Consider the following 12,656-nt stretch of genomic DNA (forward strand, 5'->3'; position numbering starts at 1 on the left):
GATGGAATAGTTTTATGTCTCAAGAGAAAGGTACATGTACATGTATGAATTAAATTTAAATGGAACTTCTCATTTGGGCCATGAATAATTTTAAGAGGGATGGATTTTGTTTTTACAGTTGGCCTAAAATGATTGAAAAAAAAAGTCAAGTGAAATGTTTGGTTGTTTTGGTCGTTGAAAAAAATTTGGCAAAATCTGAAGTGCTAACTGATGCGCTTGACTCTTGTGGAATTTTAAGTGGAATTCAGAAACGTGACTCTGACAAAAAAATTGGAATTGGTCAATTAACATGCTGTGGATTTTCCATGGTATAAAGTGGAGATGTATGGACCTCCGACTTCAGTACAAATCACGGCATAATTGAATTGATTATAAAGTACAATGTATTTTTGTTGTTGTTGAAGGCTCAGACTCAGAGCATTGTTTGGAAATGGGGCGATTTTTCCAGTGCCAGTTCCTTAGTGTACAATGTACATGTAATAAACCCCAAAAGGAATAATCTGTGTTTAATTTATGAAATGTATGAAATGTACACAATGACATGTAAAGTTAGACAACTGTTCATTGGAGGGGCCAACATACATGTAAGAATGGTGAATATATGTGATGCGATCCAGTTTGTCGGGAACTTTTTTTTGGAGATTCAGGCCCAAATAGGGCCACTTCATCACATCACTTAATCACATCTCTTTGTGTTCTGACTTCCATATATTTTGAACTAAAGATGGTATCAGCATGCGGTTTTCACAGCAGTAATGCTGAGATTGTGCTCTTTTCAAATCTGTAAAAAAAAGAAAAAAGACCATGCATGGTCGACAAATGGCTCATGTAGCTTGATCTCATCACATTTGTTTTCACACAAAAATTCCCATGCTGGCAAAACAAGCATAGTTGAAGCTTTTACACACATCCGTGTTTTGTGGTTTATCTTTCCCCGATGACTTTGTCCGTGACTAACGGTTATTCGTTCAACACCTGGTCCTGAGCTACCGGCATTAAAGTACACTACAGGTCAGGCCCGCGCAACGCAGACTTGCAACCAACGATGAACCTGAAGATGAGTTGTGCAGTGTGACTTTCACACTATCAGTGGTAGTGACATTGCAGAATTCATCGGCTACTAGAAGCGACTCAGCTGCTATACTCCGACAGCCCGTTAAGCAGCCAGGGCGTCAGTTCTGCCGAGATGCTTCTGATAAGCTCACAAAGTTGCTTAGCACGCCAAAAAAAATGTTGAGCAGAAGAATAAAAACTACCCTTAAAAAAAATCATGGATGGGCAAAGCAGCTTACCGGGTACCGTATATGTATGTTAGTAGAGTAGTCAGTTGATTGTCTCCTGTGCCACGAGGGTTCGTCTCCTGGTCCTCTGGTTTTCCATCGTTTCTATTGTTACGTCACTGATTCAAGCAAATTTTCCCTCCGAGGTAAGCGTGCCTTTTACCGTCCATGAAGTTGACAGCTCTTAGCAGAAACTTGTGTGCTTAGCAGCGCCGTGAAATTGGTCCCCGGTCTTGGATGAGAAGTCTAGGCCTTCCAGACTTTGTAGGACATTTTCATGATACTGTGGCTTCTTAGTCACAGTGCAGTGATTGCCCGAAACATCTGGGATGCGTCTTAACGGATCAGTCTGTTTACCTAACCTATTTGGCTTGATTTTCCAGGTTCGTTTTGAAATGTTCAACGAATGTGTCATTGGTTTGCTGCACTATACTACAGGATTTTTTGAGGATTAGGGAAGCTCCACACATTGCCTACTGAAAATGCCCCGTAAGCCAGGACATTGTAAGCCTCTTATTAGGTGTAGGCTAAATGCAAGGCTCTAATACCGGTACATGTTTTCCCCGTGGAGATGAAATATGATATCACCTCAAGTGATGATTGGCACAATTATCAGGGGTATCAATTAAGACTTGTAATCCCTAGTAGTGAGATATAGCTTTGATAAATTTGTTATGTCATATGGACAGTGTGACTAAAAGGGCGTTTTATGGGAAGTGAATGCCCCAATCGAGTCCCCTTGCAACCCCCCCCCCCCCCCCTTCCCAACCCTGTGTCTGGACTAAGAAAATTGTTTCAGACAATCTGTCACTGATTTAGTCATGTCAACTTTCAAAAGGCCGTTTCACACTGGAGCCTCTCAACCCGGGTTGAACTCAACCCTGGGATTTAGCTTCAGATTTTTAAATTCTTTTTTAATTTTTAAACTTGCACACAACCCCGCATCGTTTCACAATTGTTTCATGCAAACCAAGCTTATTTCGCTCGGTTACTACTGTTTTGAACCCTGGCAAGAGTTTCAACCTGGGTTGAAAATCTCAACGCTAGTCTGGACTCTGGAGCAGGGTTGAGTTCAACCCAGGGCGAAATCAATCTCAGGGTAAATGTCGGGTTGGCGTAGGGTTGAAAAACTGAAATTTCAATGTGAATTGTTTTAATTCCACCCAATTACGGTAGGCAAATTCTGTAGTCCAAGGCAAAGCTGAAGTTTTTACGGGGGGGGGGGGGGGGGGGAGTTAATTTTTTAATGGATGTGACACATTCATTGACTTGTTACATACATGTAGTTGAGTACCGGTATGTATACAAGTCATCACAAGTCTATCAAGAGTCCATCACAAAGTCACCCTAACCCATGTCAATTCACAAGGTACCCGGCACAATGTACCGGTGTGCAATCTACCGGTGTGTGGTTAAAAAATTAAAGAATCATTGTTTAGTTTTTCACTGGATATCTACGCTATATCATAAATGATTAGAATGAGATAATTGTTGCTCATCACAAGATATATCAGTCAAAAAAATTTGCCGGTTGTACTCCCTGCACATTTACACGTATGTCTACATGTGGGTCACTCATGGTCAGGGTCAACCGAGCATGACAGGACCCCCTAGCTTCCTAAGAGTTAGTTCCTGCGTCCCCCTCCTCCTCCCCAGTCTGACCAAAACAAGTCCCCACCCCCACTTTTGTAATTGAATTAGGACAGGTCTGAGTCATCCTGAGGCTGTGAAAAAATAAAGTGATGTTTACAGAAAATGGTTACGTGCCAAAATGTGGGTATACACACGTACGGTACACTGTACAGTACCGGTGTAGCATGAATTTAGGTTTTATGAAATACGGACTCATTGGTGGTATTGCGCATGCTTATATGCATACACTGTAGATAATTCGGAGAGGGACCGGTCACGTGAGAGGGTTTAACCAATAAAAGGGAAAAAGAGTCCGATTTTCATACGAGTCTGATTTTCATATGACACCGGTATTAAGCCCAATCATACTGTACACAATTCTTGGTTGCAATGTACCGGGTATTACCGGTATTTTGTTTTATCCGCTTTATGCTGTAATTGTAAAGCATTGCTAAGATATTGTACAAGTTGCTCCCTCCCATTAGATTGGTTCAACTGCTGTCATATGACACAGAGAGGAAAGAATCTACCAACTCTGTCCCAGCAGATACCATACTTTTTCATTGTACCTCTAACTTGACATTTCCTGTAAAGAGAGAAACAATGTGCAATCAATTGTCTCTTTACTCAGCCACACAAGCTGAACAATCCAAATGGCTGAACTGTGTACACTATGTGTACATTGTAAAACTTTTAAGTTACTCATCTGCAGAATTACCAAAAAGAGATCAACTTCTTTTATTTGACACTACTCAGGGGAAAAATTGTACCAACTTTATACCGGTACCGTACCTCTTATAAGTCTCTCTCAAAGACGGCCATCTCTGTAGGAGAACTGCAACTGCATAATTTACGCAATCAAGCACGCATTGCGCAGTGTTGAAAAGGTTCCAAACATGCACGCTTGTTGCTCAAAATCTGTTCGAAATCCGACGCAGCCGATCCGCGTTTTGCAAGTTGACGCTCAAAATGCCGATGCAGGTGGCTGCATGGTCTGTAGTAAATGACGTCATTTGAGAGAGACCTATTGACTTTCGTGTTTACAATCCTGTTTGGGGTGTTTGTATCCAATAGATAGCTTACAAATGCAGTATTAGATTTTGAGTATCCGTGGTATACGCAACAACAACAAAATGGCAGTCTTATTATCACAGAGCAAGGAATCTGGGCAAACCGTGGCATGTGTGGTCTAGCGGTAGAGCACAGGATTCATGTACGTGAGGTTGTGGGTTCGAGCCCCGCCATGGCCATGCGCGTTGTGCCCTTGAGTAAGGCGCTTTACCTCAATGTACTCCTCTCAACCCAAGTGTTAAATGTGTACCGGCATTATTCAATGTTGGGAAGGTAACAGACTCGCTGTGGAGGAGGTGTGGTGATCCCCCCACAGCAGCGTTTCATGGACTCGAGTCTGGCCAATCGCTAATGAAAGAGAGATGGGCACTCCATTCCTGTGAACACAGGTTCGTCCCCTTTACCTTTACTGTTACACGTACCGGGGGTATGTATGTTGTCGACATAATAAGACACGTGGGAAACTGCAAACAGGCAGCATGGGCAGAATTTCACAGGCCCTGCTGAATGACTAGCAAGAACAATTTACACCTGAACCGGTATAGATAATTAAATAATTATCCATAAATAATTGTAGTGCAGATCTCACCAAGTTTTTTTAAGGAGCTTTTGCACACAAATTGTGCTTATGAAATTTCATATGTCATACTGAGGTCGTCAGTATTTCGGTATTTTGACAGCATTCGATATTTTTCGGTATCATAACAATATTGTCACTCTATGGTATTATTGAAATACACATGTAGTCCAATCCTACACAGCACTGCTGCTGAACCAGACTGAGTCATCTAGTACATGTGCACGTACGTGGACGTAAACTTTAAAAATTATTTCCGTTTTTGGTTATTATGCTACTCCAGCCCCCCCCCCCATGAAAAAAAGAAGAAGAAGAAGAGATGAATAAATGTAAGTGATTTTACTCACAAAACAAGGTAATATTTTTGTTGGGCCAACCGTCTCCCTTCCCTCTTCACGTCAGTATTGACGGCTCAGGTTAGCATCTTGGCAGACAGGAAGGGGATCCACGTCTGTTGCCCAGTGATTACCACTCCTACAAGGGTTCTTCAAGTCACTGTGTTCAGCAGACTCGGGCCACAAGATAGTCAGGATCTTTGTTTTTGTGTATTTTTCATTTCGGAGAGCTTCGTGGACACACTTAAGGCTTATTGGTGAAAGTGTTGCAGTTCTTCATGTCATTGCAGCTCATTTTTTCAGCACTAGAAATCCTGAATTCCAGGAAATCTTTGCCAGCTTGATAACAAGGGTGGGACTGAGTGTCCGAATCTGTGACGTCGCTTCAAAAGTCTGCCTGGATTAGTCTCTGCAGCCACTGCCCTCAACGTTTCTTGCTGTGACCGCACGGTGTGGTCAGCCAGTTGTCTCTTGAATTTTGCTGACTAATAATATTGCTGGTGTGTAGGTGCCGCATTCACGCACGCTTCAGTCTGCCAGCTGATCAAGATCCGCCTGGCTGTTCGCTGTGTCTTCTGCAATTATTTTATTTGACTATCAAAGCCTTCATTGGACGAAGATACATATAGATCCTTTCAGAATCTTCAGGACAACTTGCACATTTCTGGGCCGTGATTCCTGCAAGTTGTTTGCATGAATCAGAAAGATACCAGTACCGGTACATGTACATTGGATTCTGAAACTGTTCGTCTGTTTTTCATTGCTCTTTGAGATTGCGATTCCTGCACCGAGCACTTCCCTTGCCCAGGAAAGAGCCTGCAGAATCTCCACATTATTTGTTGGCAACCTTTTCTAATACTGATGGCAGATCCCTACATTTTTGTTTCTAGCTGGAACTTCAAAAAGACCCTGTAACTTCCTACCATTTGACAAAGCCATCACCGATTGTGACTGTTGCAACTTATTTGCCCTCTGCAAACTAGGTATGTGCCTGAGGAAACTCTGAATATGTGCATCGTTAAGTCTTTCCAAAGATACACATTGACAAGGAGTGCAAACTAGAATACGATCGGTCAGTGCCATTACCGGTACTTCTCCAAGACTGATTCAAGAGTTGTCGGATAACAACACCGTAGCATCTCCAGAAGGCCAATGACTTTGTCTTTCTGGATAACCAGGGCTCAGGAACTCAGGAATTGGGTGCAGCTTCCCATGTCAAGGACTTGTCTGATGTCAAGGAAATATTTGGGGGCATTTACCGGATGGAAGCTGCCTTGCTTCTGCCGCGCATAAGCTTACGCAGTGACAAGGTTGGGTAGTCATTCTAGGGTACCATTATCTGTCAAATGTGCTCCAAGTACGCCTTCCTCATTGAACAATTAGGACACAAAGCTTGTGTCTACTGCCGCATGCTGACATGCTGCCACCTTTCTCCGTCTAGGCTAGACGTGGACAGTCTCGCAATTCCTTTGTTTCTGTCTATCCCAGTGTTGAGAGATTCTGTGGAAGAGAAGTAAATTTTACTCTTTCTTCAGTGAGCAGGGCAAGATTTTTTGATGAACAAAATATGTTATGTCATATCACTGCTGTAAACAACTTACCTTGATGTTTGTAGTTTAGTTTGTGTCTTCACAACTGCTTCTATACTTGAATTCCACAAGTTTATAAGAAGAACAGGGACTGGGAGCTCAAGATAAGTTGGTTATCAGAGAGAAGTTTTATCGACTTCTACCGTAAGGCTTAACATCACTTTGCAGCAGGAAGCTCATATGCATGATGGATTCAAGATACTTGGTTCATCTGAGACCATCCCTACTTCCCAGAGTAACATGTTCTGACGATCACTCTTTACTTCGGAGGGATTTTGTCGAGAGACAAGAACGAGCAATTGAAAGCCAAATTTGATTCTGTCTTGTGGAATTCAACGATTATCTGTTGCACAAGAGAGGAGCCTTTGATTTGTTGCTTGTACTGTCATCAACAAACTTGTAAGCAAATTTGTTTCTGAGAAAGACTTGGCCACTTGCCTCCCTTCACATCTCTGCTCATCAACTTATTTATCCAAGAATTCTTTTGTGGAGGAGAATTTTGTAAGCGTCATCATGCGGAGCAAAAACTTTGAGGTGTGTATCCAAGCGATCCACGCTCCCTCCCCGGACGGGGAGCCCACAGTCATGATCATGCTGGAAGTCACGGTAAGTTGTTTGATCTTAAAGGTCCTGAACGGAGAACAGATCAAGTCACTTTAAAGACGAATGAGGAAAATTATGTAAAGTCTGAAGTTGTTGTTCACATAAATGCAAACTTTGACTCCAGATCATATTTTTCTAGGATTGCTTAGAAAATCCTTTTGCAAACTTTCACAATATTTTGAGGGATGATCATGAAACTGTCATCTTTGAAATATTTCTTTGAAAGATACAGTTTAACAACATTTGGACTTTTCCTGCCCGTCAATCAAACCGTGCACTTTGACCAATGAGATCACGACTTTTGGTCAGGTGACCACAGTAGTTCAGTGAACTCAATCAGAACTATTTCGAAAATGTAGACAAACCAAAGGTTGGCAGGGCTTTTGGCCAAAATTTGAACAATCCACTGCAAAATTTGTCAAGAAATTCACAGTTTTTTTTAGGAAGACCCAAAAATCTCTGACGTTGTTTTCATATGAAAATCGTCAAAATGATTGCTTATTAAGCAAAGGCCCAGACATTTTTTAAAACCATGAAGGTTTTTTGAGGGATGAATTTTCAAACTAAATCTCATTATGAGGCATACATAATGTAAAACAAAAAATCCATTGTTGCTTTCATACATGTAGAAATATATTCATTCATATTGTGGGGAGTGTGGCCTAATGGTCAGGTTCGTGACTCATGATCAGAGGGTCAGGGGTTCGAATCCAGCTGCGGGCCATATGCCATAGACTGGCCGCATCCCATCCAGGGGGAAAAGAAATATTCTCAGTCATTTCAAGCTACTGAAACCGGGGATAAACGCAGGCCTGATGGGCCACATTGGCTCGTGACAGACTTTACTTTAATAGTCCAGAAATTTTGTAAACTACGAAAGTTTTTCGAGGAATGAAGTTTTAAAATTAAATCTCATTATGAGGCATGCATGTAATTAAACAAAAATACATTGTTGTTTTCATGGAAATATATTTGTACAATATTAGGCTATACGTGCACGTGGACAGTATCTCAAAAACAGCTCGGTATTTTTATAAAGCAAAACTGAAAACAAAAAACAGCATTACCTTGTTTACACCGAAACTCAAATCCCCATAGTCTGTCAGCTAATCTTTCACTCTTTTATCGCAGTTAAACCCACCTCTGTCCATATTCCACTGAGAATCTTGTCTCTCCTTTCTAATTGAACACTTCAGGAACCACTCTTTTCCTGTTGGAAAGTGAAACAAGGCCCTGGCCAGCCCTTTGTGATTGATTCGTTTATCTGAAGAGGGATTTTGAAGAAAAAAATGGGGTCACCCTCTTTACTCTTGAGAGAGTCAGATCACTCAGATGGTAGTGTTGTTTTGTAAATCTGACAGAACTCATATGGTGCAAGACCTAGTTTTATCATCTTTTGTTTCTGAGAATGAAAGCAAGGAATCACTGTACATGTACATGTACATGTATGTCGCTCACAAACTACAATGTACAGGAAAAAATCTTAGTTGAAGGCAGAGTAGAGCACACAGTGTTATTTTTTGTTGTTTATTTCTAGCAGGAAGTGTTTTTTAAATGTATTTATTTCTGGACCTGAAACCAAGGAGTTCTCTAAAATACCCATGACTCTTTAGTTCACTTACCTGAAAAAAAACCACTTCGGGTGAGCTACGTGTATGGAGGACAAAAAGTAGTCAACTGCTTTTCTGCTTTTAGTTTTTTAGAACGACAGAAAAGTAGATTGAGGTTTTTGAGTTTTCCTGCCTTTTTTGCATTTGTGCTACACATGTACATGTACGTGGGAAACATAAATTTTACTTTTCCTCCTTTGCCGGCGGACGAAAAATGGACACCTGATTTTTATTTCGCAAGGAGCAGAAAATTAGATTGGCAGTTATTGACGTTTCCATTTACAAAATCTGCTTTACTGCTACCTGAGTGAAGACATGTTGAGATTTAGAGGTGGGAGGAAAACCCCACTTACACTTTCTAGGTGAAAAACTAATACAGTCTTACGATATAGAGTCAAACCTGGATCACAATATACCTGAATCTACATATGTATATGTAGAAGGCAAGGAAAACACATACCGGTATACCGATACATGTACAGGATGTGTATGTACTGCACTACTCGGCCACCCTGGTAATTATTTTGTTTTGGTGATTTACATTATAAAACTGCATCCCTGTATGTTCAGTGGTGAAATACAGTTGGAAAGATCATGCAATTGTGGCTTCCAATCGTGAGTTTTCTCTTAAATTATTGGGAGTTGAAAGGCTTAAGAACTTAATACTACAGAGCGTGTTGCTTCATTGTTTTCTGGTGTATCCAGTACATTGTATACACTAAATGTAAATTGGTGACCTCAATTTGTATTTAATCTTTTACCTGTAACCTTTTTTTCTTATCAAAGTAAGCAGTATTTCCTGTCTCCTGGGCAGCTGATTGACAGACCACAGTGTTTGACCCAGATAACCTGGGGATGACAACAAGTCCCATGCTTTTGTACACTTGCAGTTGCAGTCCTGTAAATTCCCAGCACAGCTCAAAGATTCATAGAATGAAAAAAAAATAAACAGTAAAAAATATACAGGAACAAAGTTGCGTTGTAGCATGGAGCTTTGGTTGTAGTAATGTTTCCGGACTTGCCTGGGCCTTCCAACTTTGGGCTGTGCATCGGAACCGGGTACCCGAGTACCCGACCGCTGATGTCAGGAACTGGTTCCAGATTAAATGTAGAATCGAGAACCCATAATTAACTTTACCAAGTATTACTGAGTTACTTCTGAGACATTGAAAAAAGAAAGGTTTTGAATGTCAGTGATGGGGAATTTGCAATTTGTGACATCACAGCAAGTACAATGCAGCCTACCTGTATGCGTGCTGCGAATTCACAAATTGGAGCTCAATTTTCAACCCCCGGCAAATTTCGCAGCGACTGTTCTGTGACGTCAGATTTGATTGACGTGAAGCATGAACCAGCTTTCAAACTTATGTAATAACAGGCCTGACTTTCCAGAAATAAATGAACTTGAATGAAAGTGACTGACATGTTTAGTCGCACAAGAATTCTCACTTTGGCAATTAATTTTTACTTATTTTTTCAATGTCTCACCCAGTGGCAAATTCTTTGGGCTGTTTGTGGTTTATCATTGGACCGTTTTGTCACCCTCTTGTTGTAGCATGATTGACATGTTGGTCTGCAGTCAGGGATAATGGTTACAGCTATTGCTGCTAATAGGCTATTAGGTTTTCAGCCCATTATGAATGTGTCAGGACATTAGAGGTTGAGTGACAGATTGCAGAGTAATGTCACTTACTGGTATATTCATGGCTACTATGGAATTTTTATGTGCAATGTGCAATGTGAATTGTCTATTACATGTAGGTAGATTCTGGGATGGGGGTGGGGGCAGGGGAAGGGAATATATCCCCAACTTGTACTTGAAGGGAAAGGGGACATTTGGTCACCCTCCCCCCTTTCACCCACCCACCCAAATGTTTGTGGTGAACCAACCCAAAAATTCTTGTAATTGTAGACCAAAATTGTAAAATGAAGACAAGAAAACACCGAGCCACCCAAAAAAAAAAAATATCAAACTTTAAACTGGATTTAACAGTAAAAAATCTGCCAGTAGTGGATTTAAGTGCAGGGGTGAAACTTGTAAGGATTTCCTCCTGTTATCAGGATTTCCTCCTGATTTCAGGATTTTTTTTCTACTTCTAGACTTTTCCTGAATTCAGGATTTTTAAAGAAACCTTTTTAAAATCTGCAACTCCTGAGGTTGTACCGTAAAGGGTTTTTTACCTATATACATGTATAAATCTTACGAGAGCAAAAGCAAATTTATACAAACGTATACCATGGACCCTATACCCCAGGACCCGCAAACTGATAACTGATAGTACATACAGGCATGCAACTTTTCCTCGGATCCGCTGATTTCCTCGTTTTTTACTTCTCATAAATGCCATTACAAACTGAAAAACACTGTACAAAGTCTTGTGTGGTTTGGAGTTTCCTCGTTTTTTCCCCTAAATTCCAGTTGCATGCCTGTACATATCCCCCCCCCCCCCAATCTCACCCCTGGTACATGTACATTGGGTACAAATTTAAGCTTGAAGTAGCTGGAACCCGGTACCAGTACATACACATTAGTTTGTTTCTGTATTCAATAAGGAACATTGAACAATAGAGGACAATAGGGTCCCCACTTCTAGAAGGTCCCCAATTTGGCGATTGTGTACTAAACATATGGGAGGTCTTCCTAAGAGTACTTGTCAAAAGAGGGACAATAGGGGGTCCCTGATTGCAGGCAAATACACACTTGTGTGTACTTATGTACCGTTACATTATGAATACGCATCAAATGAAACCATAAGTTTGCACCTATCCCCTGACCTCCATCCCCCCCCCCCTTCCTGACAAATAAAATCAAGCCGGGTTTCATCATGCAAGCTTGGTACCTGGTACCGGTACATACATGTACTTGTACTTTGTTGGTCATGGTACCGGTGTCACATGAAAATCCGACTCCTATGAAAATCGGACCCCTTTTCCCTATTATTGGTTAATCCCTCTCACGTGACCGGTCACTTTCCTAATTACCATACTTACGCATGCGCGGTATTACCAATGAGTCTGAATTTCATAGAAGGGTCATTCTATAAATTTGGGGTCCACTTTTTTTCCCGTCCCTGTTACATCTGACATCTATGATTTTATAATTCTGATGCACTCCTTAATGCAGTCATCCTCCAAGAGTGATTATGAATAGCAAACTACCTACCCAACAAATAAACAATCATTTGAAGTCACTTTTAATGATGCTTGAATGGCAAATTACAAAGTACCAAGGTAACAGGGACGGGAAAAATGTCACACTTTGGACCCCAAATTTATAGAATGACCCAGAAACGTAAATTCACGCTACACCGGTACATGTATTGGTGTTGACAGTGCAAAAGACCTTATAAATATCATGTCATGAACACTACTTGTGTCCTTGTCTCCTTGTGTGTGTTATGATAGTCACACCTTGTTGCCTTAAGCTGAGGTTTCAGGCAAACAAACACTGGGTGATCCTTTTGTCAATGTTATTGTAATGTGACCCTAAGACATCAAAGGAGGCAAGGCAGAGGATGGGGCCAGTCCCTCAAGTTCAAGAGGCCTGTACATAACGCGCATGGTTCAATTCCCAATTAACTTTATCATAGAATTTAAAACGTTGGAGGGTGCACTGGCAAAACTGTATGCATGCATGCACTTACAGTACAGGTACACATGATCTGATACACCGTGCCCTCTGGAGACATGCACACAATAGGGAACAAAAGATTGTATACACGGTACGTCTCCACAGGACATTTTTCTATAATACCAGTACGTCTCCACAAGGATTTCACGAAATAGTTTAATATGGAGTTTACTCAAAAACTAGGAATTTCCAAGGTATGTTGATCAGTCGCAAATGGTAGAGTTTCAGCCAAGGAAACTAATTCTGGTTAAAATAAGAGGATTTTGAAAGTGTACTTTCAAACCCGAAAACTTAAGTATGTCTCCACAAGGATACAAATTTCAGTATG

The sequence above is a fragment of the Patiria miniata genome, unplaced genomic scaffold (assembly GCF_015706575.1).
Source record: "Patiria miniata isolate m_02_andy unplaced genomic scaffold, ASM1570657v1 HiC_scaffold_29, whole genome shotgun sequence".
NCBI classification, from domain to species: Eukaryota; Metazoa; Echinodermata; class Asteroidea; order Valvatida; family Asterinidae; genus Patiria; species Patiria miniata.